Source organism: Cervus elaphus, chromosome 12 (assembly GCF_910594005.1).
Source record: "Cervus elaphus chromosome 12, mCerEla1.1, whole genome shotgun sequence".
NCBI classification, from domain to species: Eukaryota; Metazoa; Chordata; class Mammalia; order Artiodactyla; family Cervidae; genus Cervus; species Cervus elaphus.
In genome coordinates, this window is record NC_057826.1 from 72,818,248 (window position 1) to 72,829,695 (window position 11,448).

The 11,448-nt window shown below is 37.9% G+C and overlaps 1 pseudogene; it reads left to right on the top strand.

Moving 5' to 3' along the window:
• Positions 1-10,247: 10,247 nt before the first annotated feature.
• On the top strand, positions 10,248-11,206 carry LOC122705431 (annotated as a pseudogene).
• The last annotated feature ends 242 nt before the right edge of the window (positions 11,207-11,448 follow it).

An 11,448-nucleotide genomic window follows, 5' to 3' on the forward strand; every position in this document is an offset into this window, starting at 1 on the left:
TTTCTTTAGGAATAATATAAAAAAAATCAGTGTGTTTAATGAGAAACTATTATTGTCAATTTTCCAGACGTATGTATATGCACACCTACAGCCATCCAAACCCTTGTCTTCTCTCCTAAATCAACAAAACTTCATCTGGTCAGGATTTATGTATAAGACATAGTTCCTGCTGTTACGAAGCTCATACTCCTAGCAGTGGAGACAGAGCAACGGTGGTTAGTCACTCAGTTGTTCCTGACTCCTTGCGACCCCATGGACTGAAGCCCACCAGGCTCCTCTGTGCATGGGGATTCTCCAGGCAAGAACACTGGAGTGGGTAGCCTAAACCTTCCCAGGGGACCTTTCTGACCCAGGAATTGAGCAGAAGTCTCCTGCCTTGCAGGCAGATTCTTTTATCAGCTGAGCTACCCAGGAAGCCCACAGAGCGACTAGCCAATTGTGAATTATAACATCATGAAAAAGAATATGAGACTCTCACTAGTAAGATGTGACAGCAAAATGGAGGAATATTTCAGGAGACTGGAGGAGAGAGGGGGACATTGTTGAGTAACAATTGACTGAATTTCTAGAACAAAAAGTAATCAGCCACATGAAAAAGGAGATGAAAAAGGAAAGCTATAGTGCAGAACAAAAATATGGGTAACCTTGATATGAATGAAAGAACAAGTGTCCTTGTAGTTCAGGTTTGTGAGGCAGAGAGGTGAGATAAGGGGCTGGGAAAAAACTGTAGACAGTCCCATTATGTGCCTTGCTGAGAGGTTGTGAAGACAAAAGTTACTGAGGGCTTGTAAGCAGTGAGCAGGCAAAAAAGACTCAGGAACCATTTCCTAGAACGCTGTTCCAACTGCTGCTTCCCTTTTAGCTGTCATGGTATTCCTTCTTGCTTGCTTCTATTCTTTCCTATTTCTTTCCTCTGCTTGTCCTTGTCTTTTCTGCCTCCTCTCTTTTCTTTCCTTTTTCTTTCATCTTCTTCCTTATTAGTATCAATCAGCTAAACAATAGATATGCTTTAAAGAAACTAGCAGTTTCTTTACTCAGCTATTAAAAAGAATGCATTTGAATCAGTTCTAATGAGGTGGATGAAATTGGAGCCTATTATATAGAGCAAAGTAAGTCAGAAAGAAAAATACAAATACAGTATATTAACGCATATATATGGAATTTAGAAAGATGGTAATGATGACCATATATGCGAGACAGCAAAAGAGACACAGATGTATGCGAGACAGAAAAAGAGACACAGATGTAAAGAACCGACTGTTGGACTGTGTGGGAGAAGGCGAGGGAGGGATGATGTGAGAGAACAGCATTGAAACATGTTTTAAAAAAAAAGAAAGAAAGAAACTAGCAGTAGACTGTCACAAATAGAAGGTTTTAACTTGGTCATTAATTTCTTATGGAGAACATTTTCTGTTAAGGAGCTACTGTGATTTTTTTTATGAGTAAGCAGTCATTTACACACTTGTAAAACTAATTTTAAACATTTGACTAAATGGTACTGCCATCACTGCAGTCTGAATTTGAAGGGTTGTATGTTCATCTGAGCCTCTTATTCTGTGTTTTATCAATAAATTTCATTTTTAAGTTAAAAGCCAGTATCAGGTTGTTTTAGACCATTTAAATAATACAGAAATATAGGCCTTAGGAAATAAAAGCCATATGTAGTCCTATTTTTCAGGATTCACTATTGGTAATATTTAATGTGCAGTCTTACAAGTTTTTTACGAGAACAAACATATTTTCATAAAAATATTTTTTTGCCATTAGAGGTTTAATTCAGTATTTGGATGGTTGTTTCTAGGTACTTAAATAAATGTAATAAACTGACATAAACATTATACCAATTTAAGACGTAGTACTGGTCATCATGTAACAATTTTTGCAGAAATCAATACCAGCTATGAATATACATACACAGATATCTTTAATACTTTTGACTTTGCACATAGGTGGTGATAATATTCTTGCTTGGAGAATCCCAGGGATGGGGGAGCCTGGTGGGCTGCCGTCTATGGGATCACATGGAGTCGGACACGACTGAAGTGATTTAGCGGCAGCAGCAGCAGCTGATAGTATTATTACTCATAAGAACAGGACCACAATTTTCATGTAACATCAAATTTAACTAGATTAATTTCTGAATTGCTATGGGTGGAAAGCTCTTTTTCTAGGCCTACACAAGACCCAACAAATGATGATTAATATAGGCTTTTTCAGATAGTTTACAATGATATTATGCAGTAACAAACAACAAAATGCAAGTGGCTTATAAAATGTTTTTATTTTTTCAGAAAAGCTGTGGTATAACTGTCATAAATATTGTGTATATTTAAGGTGTACAAATAGATGCTTTGATATAGGTCTATTATACATTCAGTTCAGTTCAGTCGCTCAGTCGTGTCTGACATTTTGAGACCCCATGAACTGCAGCGCGCCAGGCCTCCCTGTCCATCATCAACTCGCGGAGTCCACCCAAACCCATGTCCATTGTGTCAGTGATGCCATCCAACCTTCTCATCCTCTGTCGTCCCCTTCTCCTCCTGCCCTTAATCTTTCCGTCATCAGGGTCTTTTCAAATGAGTCAGCTCTTCATATCAGGTGGCCAAAGTATTGGAGTTTCAGCTTCAACATCAGTCCTTCCAATGAATACCCAGGACTGATCTCCTTTGGGGTGGACTAGTTGGCTCTCCTTGTAGTCCAAGGGACTCTCAAGAGTCTTCTCCAACACCACAGTTCAAAAGGATCAATTTTTCTGTGCTCAGCTGTTTATAGTCCAACTCTCACATCCATACATGACTACTGGAAAAACCATAGCCTTGGGTAGATGGACCTTTGTTGGCAAATAATGTCTCTGCTTTCTAACATACTATCTAGGTTGGTCATAAGTTTTTTTTCCAAGGAGCAAGCGTCTTTTAATTTCATGGCTGCAATCACCATCTGCAGTGATTTTGGAGCCCAGAAAAATAAAGTCAGCCAGTGTTTCCCCATCTATTTGCCATGAAGTGATGGGACCAGATGTCATGAGCTTAATTTTCTGAATGTTGAGTTTTAAGCCAACTTTTTCACTCTCCTCTTTCACTTTGATCTTTAGTTCTTCACTTTCTTCCATAGGGGTGGTGTGATCTGCATATCTGAGGTTATTAATATTTCTCTCGGCAATCTTGATTCCAGCTTATGCTTCTTCCAGCCCAACGTTTCTCATGATGTACTCTGCATATAAGTTAAATAAGCAGGGGGACAGTATACAGCCTTGACGTACTCCTTTTCCTATTTAGAACCAGTCTGTTGTTCCATGTCCAGTTCTAACTGTTGCTTCTGGATCTGTATACAGGTTTCTCAAGAGGCAGTTCAGATCGTCTGGTAGTCCCATCTCTTCCAGAATATTCCACAGTTCATTGTGATCCACACAGTCAAAGGATTTGGCATAGTCAATAAAGCAGAAATAGATGTTTTTCTGGAACTCTCTTGCTTTTTCGATGATCCAGTGGATGTTGGCAATTTGATCTCTGGTTCCTCTGCCTTTTCTAAAACCAGCTTGAACATCTGGAAGTTCATGGTTCACATATTGCTGAAGCCTGGCTTGGAGAATTTTGAGCATTACTTTACTAGCGTGTGAGATGAGTGCAATTATGTGGTAGTTTGAGCATTCTTTGGCATTGCCTTTCTTAGGGATTGGAATGCAAACTGACCTTTTCCAGTCCTGTGACCACTGCTGAGTTTTCCAAATTTGCTGGCATATTGAGTGCAGCACTTTCACAGCATCATCTTTTAGAATTGGAAACAACTCAACTGGAATTCCATCACACCCACTAGCTTTGTTCATAGTGATGCTTCCTAAGGCCCACTTGACTTCACATTCCAGGATGTCTGGCTCTAGGTGAGTGTGAGTGATCACACCTTCATGATTATCTGAGTCGTGGAGATATTTTTTGTACAGTTCTTCTGTGTATTCTTGCCACCCCTTCTTAATATCTTCTGCTTCTGTTAGATCCATACCATTTCTGTCCTTTATTGAACCCATCTTTGCATGAAATGTTTCCTTGGTATCTCTAATTTTCTTGAAGAGATCTCTAGTCTTTCCCATTCTATTGTTTTCCTCTATTTCTTTGCACTGATCATTGAGGTAGGCTTTCTTATCTCTCCTTGCTATTTTGAACTCTGCATTCAAATGGATATATCTTTCCTTTTTTTCCGTTGCTTTTTGCTTCTCTTCTTTTCACAGCTATTTGTAAGGCCTCCTTAGACAGCCATTTGCTTTTTTGCATTTGTTTTTCTTGCGGATGTGCTTGCTCCCTGTCTCCTGTACAATGTCACGAACCTCCGTCCATAGTTCATCAGGTACTCTATCACATCTAGTCCCTTAAATCTATTTCTCGCTTCCACTGTATAGTCACAAGGGATTTGATTTAGTTCATACCTGAATGGTCTAGTGGTTTTCCCCATTTTCTTCAATTTAAGGCTGAATTTGTCAATAAGGAGTTCATGATTTGAGCCTCAGTCATCTCCCGGTCTTGTTTTTGCTGACTCTACAGAGCTTCTCCATCTTTGGCTGCAAAGGATATAATCAATCTGTTTTCGGTATTGACCATCTGGTGATGTCCATGTGTAGAGTCTTCTCTTGTGTTGTTGCAAGAGGGTGTTTGCTATGGCTAGTGCGTTTTCTTGGCGCACTCTGTTAACCTTTGCCCTGCTTCATTCTGGACTCCAAGGCCAAATTTGCCTGTTACTCCAGGTGTTTCTTGACTTCCTACTTTTGCATTCCAGCCCCCTATAATGAAAAGGACATCTTTTTTGGGTGTTAGTTCTAGCAGGTCTTGTAGAACTTCAGCTTCTTCAGCATTTGTTATATGTCTTTATTATGTATGACAAATAATTATCAATAATTATTAAATAATTACCACAATCAAGCTAATGAATGTATCTGCCACTTGGCACAGTTACCATTGTTTTGTGTGTGAAAACACTTCAGATTTACCTCTCAGCAAATTTCAAGTATAAAGCACAACTTGCTTGTGCATTAGGTCTCCAGAACTTATTCACCTTGATATGTGAAATTTTGTCTCTTTTGACAAACATCTCCCCATTTCACCCTCCCCTCAGACCCCAAAACCCATAATTTTACTCTTTACTTCCATGAATTTGAGTCTTTTAGATTTCTCATATGTGATATGATGCAGTGTTTTGTTTTCTATGACTGGCTTACTACAGTTTTCTCTGCTCTTAATCACCTTGTTACAAATGGCTGCAATTTTTTTTTTTTTTTTTTTTTAGAATGAACTATATTTTGGTATGTTTGTGTTGTGTTGTGTGTGTGTATCACATTTGCTTTAACTGTTCATTCATCACCAGAAATTTTGTTTATTTCAATAATTTGGTTCATGTGAGTAATGCTGCAATGAACATGGGACTGCCAATATCTCTTCAAGACACTGATTCCATTTCCTTTGCATATATAAAAGTGAAACCGTTACATGAAAAGATAGTTCTAATTTTAGTGCTTTGAGAACCTCAATACTTTTTCCAGAATGGAAGGCAGAGTGTTATTTTTATGTACTTTCTTGTGTCCGCTAAATTGAAAATCTTTCCAGATCTATATGTATATAGAACTATTTATTTCATTTTTATAGCTTCATAATATTGGAACTTCTTTTTCATTTTCATCTCTCTTTTTCTCTTTCTTTTTTCCCTGCCAGTTGGTGAAACAGAAAACTGTGAGTCTCCTATTCACTCCTGATAATAAGGCTAGGCATCTATCAATATGGTCATTGGTCACTTGTACATGTTGTTGTTATTGTGCCTACTGTCAGTGCCTGTGCATGTATCTCCACTTTTTCAAGTTTAATCTCCTTGCACAGTTACTATATTGACCTTTGCATCAAATATAATCTTCTGTTTGACTAATGCCAATATTTTGCCTTTCTTACTGACCTATAACAAATGAAGAATGTATTATTAATGGACTTTTAATGTTTAGAAAGTTTAGAAAAGAGAAAAACAGGAAAAAAATCACCTAGTTTTCCTAATACTAATACAAAAATTTATCAGTATTTTTTTAAACTGAACTTTCTTTTGGTATTTGAAACATTTTAATTTATTTTTTACATTTGGAAACAAAGTAAATATACATTGTTTTGTATATCAGACAATGTATATTTTAAAATCTACATATTGCATGATTAAAGCCTTAGACAGAAACTTGATTATAGCTCCTTTGAAATGTCACACTCACTGCAGTTAGCTCTGATGATTGTCCCATTCATTCTCTTTTGCTCAGTTCAATTCTTTTTTTCTGTTATTGGCTATAAACTCCTCCATTCACCGCCCCTGTATCAGGGCCTCCTGGCAGCACCCCTGCAGTGTTCTCTTTTGGCTGCAAGACTCGCTTCACATCCACCCTCACAAAGTCCTTCCTGACTGGCCTGGCTGCCTGCATGTCTATTCTTGGCTATAACAGTTTCAGGGGGCTCCAACCACCTTATGCTACTTTCTCACTGAGGCAATGCAAAGTCGTGCCCACAGGAGGCCCAGGCGTGGTGTGGAGTGCCGGGAGAGGAGGGACAGAGAGAGCGTGGTGTGGGGCCTGGGGGAAAGCTTAGTGGTGGCCGTGCAGGTGGGGGCCTCCTGGTATTCAATTCAGATGTGGAACAAGCATCAGTAATTCGGTTTGTTTAAAGTTGTTTAGAAGATCATGTATGAATAAATAGCTTATATATTAGATTGAATTCTATAAAATTGACATTTGACCAAATGTGAACTAACTGAAAGAACAATTTCTTATGACTCAAATTAATAAATGCATATAAGCCTGTAGATGAACAATTTACTGATAAGAACTAAAGATAAACAGTTTTCTATTTTTCCCTAGACGTATATAGGAAAATGGGTTTCCTATATAACCCTCTTGTAAATGTCTCATTTATTATAATGTCTGTTATTCATAGGTTCATAGATTGAACTTTGTTCTGTATATGAATAATAATGCTTTTCTCCAGATGAAAGAACTATGAATACTTAATTCATATAGATTTAACTATGAATATTCTCTGCTGCTGATAATTATGTTATTTTTCTTTTCATAATTTTTTTTTATCATCAGTGCCCCTTGTAGTTTGTTTTAGCTTATCTAGTGGCAATACACTAGGCAAGTTTTCTTTTTATTGAAGTATAGTTAATTTGCAATGTTGTGTTAGTTTTAGGTATACAGCAAAGTGATTCATTCATATATGTTTGTATATATCTAATTATAAGTAAGTAAAGTGAAAGTTGCTCAGTCGTGTCTGACTCTTTGCGACCCCATGGACTATACAGTCCATGGAATTCTCCAGGCCAGAATTCTGGAGTGGGCAGCCTTTCCCTTCTCCAGGGGATCCTTCCAACCCAGGGATCAAACCCAGGTCTCCCGCATTGCAGGCGGATTCTTTACCAGCTGAGCCACCAGGGAAGCACATATCTATATATACATATTTATATATGTTCTTTTTCAGATTCTTTTGCTTTAAAAATTATTACAAGATATTAAATATAGTTGCGTTTGCTACAGAATAGTTGCTTGCTGCTTATCTATTTTATATATAGTAATGTGTATATGTTATATTTTCTTGATTGAGATTCTTAGTCATAAGTAAAGAAAATTATGAAGTTTAGATATTTCTAATGTGCCTTCTAAAGAAACTGCATCAGTTTTAATTCTTTTTATCAGTGTATGAGTATGACTTTCTCCTCTCAGCCTCGTCCATGATGTCATCAATTTTTTGAACCTTTGAAATTTGTAGTACAGAATAGCACCTAAGGCAATCTTATCTACATTTCTTTGATTACTAGTAGAATTTTACTTTTCATGTGACTATCAACTATTGGGACATCTTATGTGTTGGTTGTCTTACATGTTTTTCTCATTTTAAAATTTGTATATCACACTTCCTTTATCTTTCTGGAGGAACTGATTTCATAATAGAAATATTAGTCATCTGTCTGATATTTTATCTTATTTTTCAGAGTGTGTTTTTCATTTTATGGTGTTTATATATCCATATAAGATATCTGTATGTAGATAATAATACAAAATTTTGTACATCCACCTATATCTAAGTATAGCAGAACTGAATATTTTGGATAGTGCCAACTATTTTTCTTCTCTCATTTGTTAATAAGAGATATTTTTAGAATGAAAACTTCATCTTAAATATTTGCTTAAATATTATTTTTATTTCTCTTGATTTGTTAGCCTTTTTTGATGTTTAAATATCCTTTTGAAACTTTCTTGAGTTTATGATGAGAGGAAATAATCTATGTATTTCCAAGTTTTATCTGTTGTCCCAACACTATTGATTGAATATTTCATCTTGTCCACGGATGAGAATGATTATTCAATAGTCTCCTCAAGTCACTCTAAGTTTACCTTCTCCTTCCATTCTTTACACTGAAGCTTTTGTAACTGTTTGAAAGCAAAAAAATTATCAGATACAACTGTATACCCCCCAGATTTTCTACTGCATCATTGAAAAAGCAAGAGAGTTCCAGAAAAACATCTATTCCTGCTTTATTGACTATGCCAAAGCCTTTGACTGTGTGGATCACAATAAACTATGGAAAATTCTGAAAGAGATGGGAATACCAGACCACCTGACCTGCCTCTTGAGAAACCTATATGCAGGTCAGGAAGCAATAGTTGGAATTGGACATGGAACAACAGACTGGTTCCAAATAGGAAAAGGAGTACCTCAAGGCTGTACATTTTCACCCTGCTTATATAACTTATATGCAGAGTACATCATGAGAAACACTGGGCTGGAAGAATCAAAAGCTGGAATCAAGATTGCTGGGAGAAATATCAATAACTTCAGATATGCAGATGACACTACCCTTATGGCAGAAAATAAAGAGGAACTAAAAACCCTCTTGATGAAAGTGAAAGAGAAGAGTGAAAAACTTGGCTTAAAGCTCAACATTCAGAAAACTAAGATCATGGCATCTGGTCCCATCACTTCGTGGGAAATAGATGGGGAGACAGTGGAAACAGTGTCAGACTTTATTTTCTGGGCTCCAAAATCACTGCAGATGGTGATTGCAGCCATGAAATTAAAAAACGCTTACTCCTTGGAAGGAAAGTTATGACCAACCTAGATAGCATATTGAAAAGCAGTGAGATTACTTTGCCAACAAAGGTGCATCTAGTCAAGGCTATGGTTGTTCCAGTGGTCATGTATGGATGAGAGAATTGGACTGTGAAGAAAGCTGAGCGCCGAAAAATTGATGCTTTTGAACTGTGGTGTTGGAGAAGACTCTTGAGAGTCCCTTGGACTACAAGGAGATCCAACTAGTTCATCCTAAAGGAGATCAGTCCTGGGTGTTCTTTGGAAGGACTGATGCTGAAGCTGAAACTCCAATTCTTTGGCCACCTCATGGGAAGAGTTGACTCATTGGAAAAGACCCTGATGCTGGGAGGGGTTGGGGGCAGGAGGAGGAGGGGACGACAGAGGATGAGATGGCTGGATGGCATCACTGACTCGATGGATATGAGTTTGTGTAAACTCCAAGAGTTGGTGATGGACAGGGAGGCCTGGCGTACTGCAATTCATGGGGTCGCAAAGAGTCAGACACGACTGAGTGACTGAACAGACCTGAACTGAACTGAACTAGGATAAAAAGCAAAGTTCATATCATGGATACAAGATTCCATTCTGTCTGGCCTGTTTCTCCTCCTGAGCTCAATCATTCACCTTCCTTCCTCACTGGCCTTCATGTCTCAGGGTCTTTACACATGGCATTCCAAAGTCTGGTCTACTGTATTTACTCTTCGAAAATAACTCATATTTTGCAGAGTCTGAGTAAGTATGATGGTGATATGTCATATTGTTCTCATAGCCCTCTGTTCTTTTCCTTGAAATCAGTTGTCAGAAGTGTATCTGTATTTAAATTCATTTAATCTATGTATCTACCTGTATCTACCCATCTAGATCTAGTCCATTTACTCTCAAAGTCAGAATTACTGTTTCACCTCAGAACTTGACATTGAACTTGGAATATAGTGGATACTCATTAGGAATATCAGTTACACTCTTTAGCTGCATTAGTGAAGAAATAAATTAATGCATTATATTTTCAAAATATATTAATGGCTGTTAGTGAAGATTTCTGATTTAAAACCATATTTGATGAAAGCTTAAATCTGTTTCTCTAAATAAAAGTGTTTGATAAATGCTTTGGTTTATGTTTTGTTTCTAGTCTTTAGGTATCAACAGACCAAGCCAATGTATGAAGCAAATGACTCTTCCCTGTCTGAATTTGTTTTCCTGGAACTTTCTACCTCTAGACCAGTGCAGCATTTCCTCCTTGCCTTCTCTACAGTGTTTTATGTAATAATTGTTTTGGGGAATCTCCCTGTTGTGTTTGCAGTGACCTTTGGCCCTCATCTACACTCCCCCATGTACTTCCTTTTAGCCAACCTCTCATTCATTGATTTGTGTTTTTCTACCATAACAGTTCCTAAGATGATTTCTGACCTGTACTCTGGGCACAAAACCATATCCTTCCAGGGATGTGTCTTCCAGATATCTGTCCTCCACACCCTAGGTGGATCTGAGATGGCGCTGCTCACTGCCATGGGCTTTGACTGCTATGTGGCCATATGTAACCCCTGCACTATCTGACCATCGTGAGACCACGGGTGTGCCTTTTGCTTCCGTGTGGTGCTTGGGCTATTGGCCTCATTCACTCAGTGGTCCAGTTAGCTTTTGTGATCCATTTGCCTTTCTGTGGTCCTAATGAAATCGACAGCTTTTACTGTGACCTTCCTTGGTTTATCAAACTTGCCTGCATAGATTCCTACAGAATGGATTCATGGTTATTGAATTGAATTGATGGTTATTGCTATCAGTGGGTTCATATCCATGGCACATTCTTCTTGTTGATTTTCTCCTATATTTTCATCCTGGTAACTGTGTGGAAACGCTCTTCAGGTGGCTTGCACAAGGCCCTCTCCACTCTCTCAGCACACATCACTGTGGTGGTTTTGTTCTTTGGACCATGCATCTTTGTTTACCTGTGGCCATTTCCTACGGTGCCAGTGGATAAGTTTCTTGCCATTTTAGACTTTTTGGTTATACCCATCCTGAATCCTGCCATTTATACACTGAGAAACAAGGACATGAAGACGGCAATGGGGCGACTGAGTAGTCAGCTCCTGAGTTGGAGGAAGGTCTCCTAAGTAACTCATGGAAGCCCAAGTTACTTCAGACAACTTCATGTAATGCAAATGCTTAAATAAATATACAAAATTTGGAGATTTTTTTCCCTAAAGTCACCATTTTATAATATTCAGACTAGACCATGTATTATGAGGTTACATTGAACTCTTTAGGTAACAAGTTGTTTGATAGCCGATTAATCCCAGGAATTGCTTGGTGGAAATTTTTGAAAAACTGTCAGTTATACACTTCTAATCTGCCT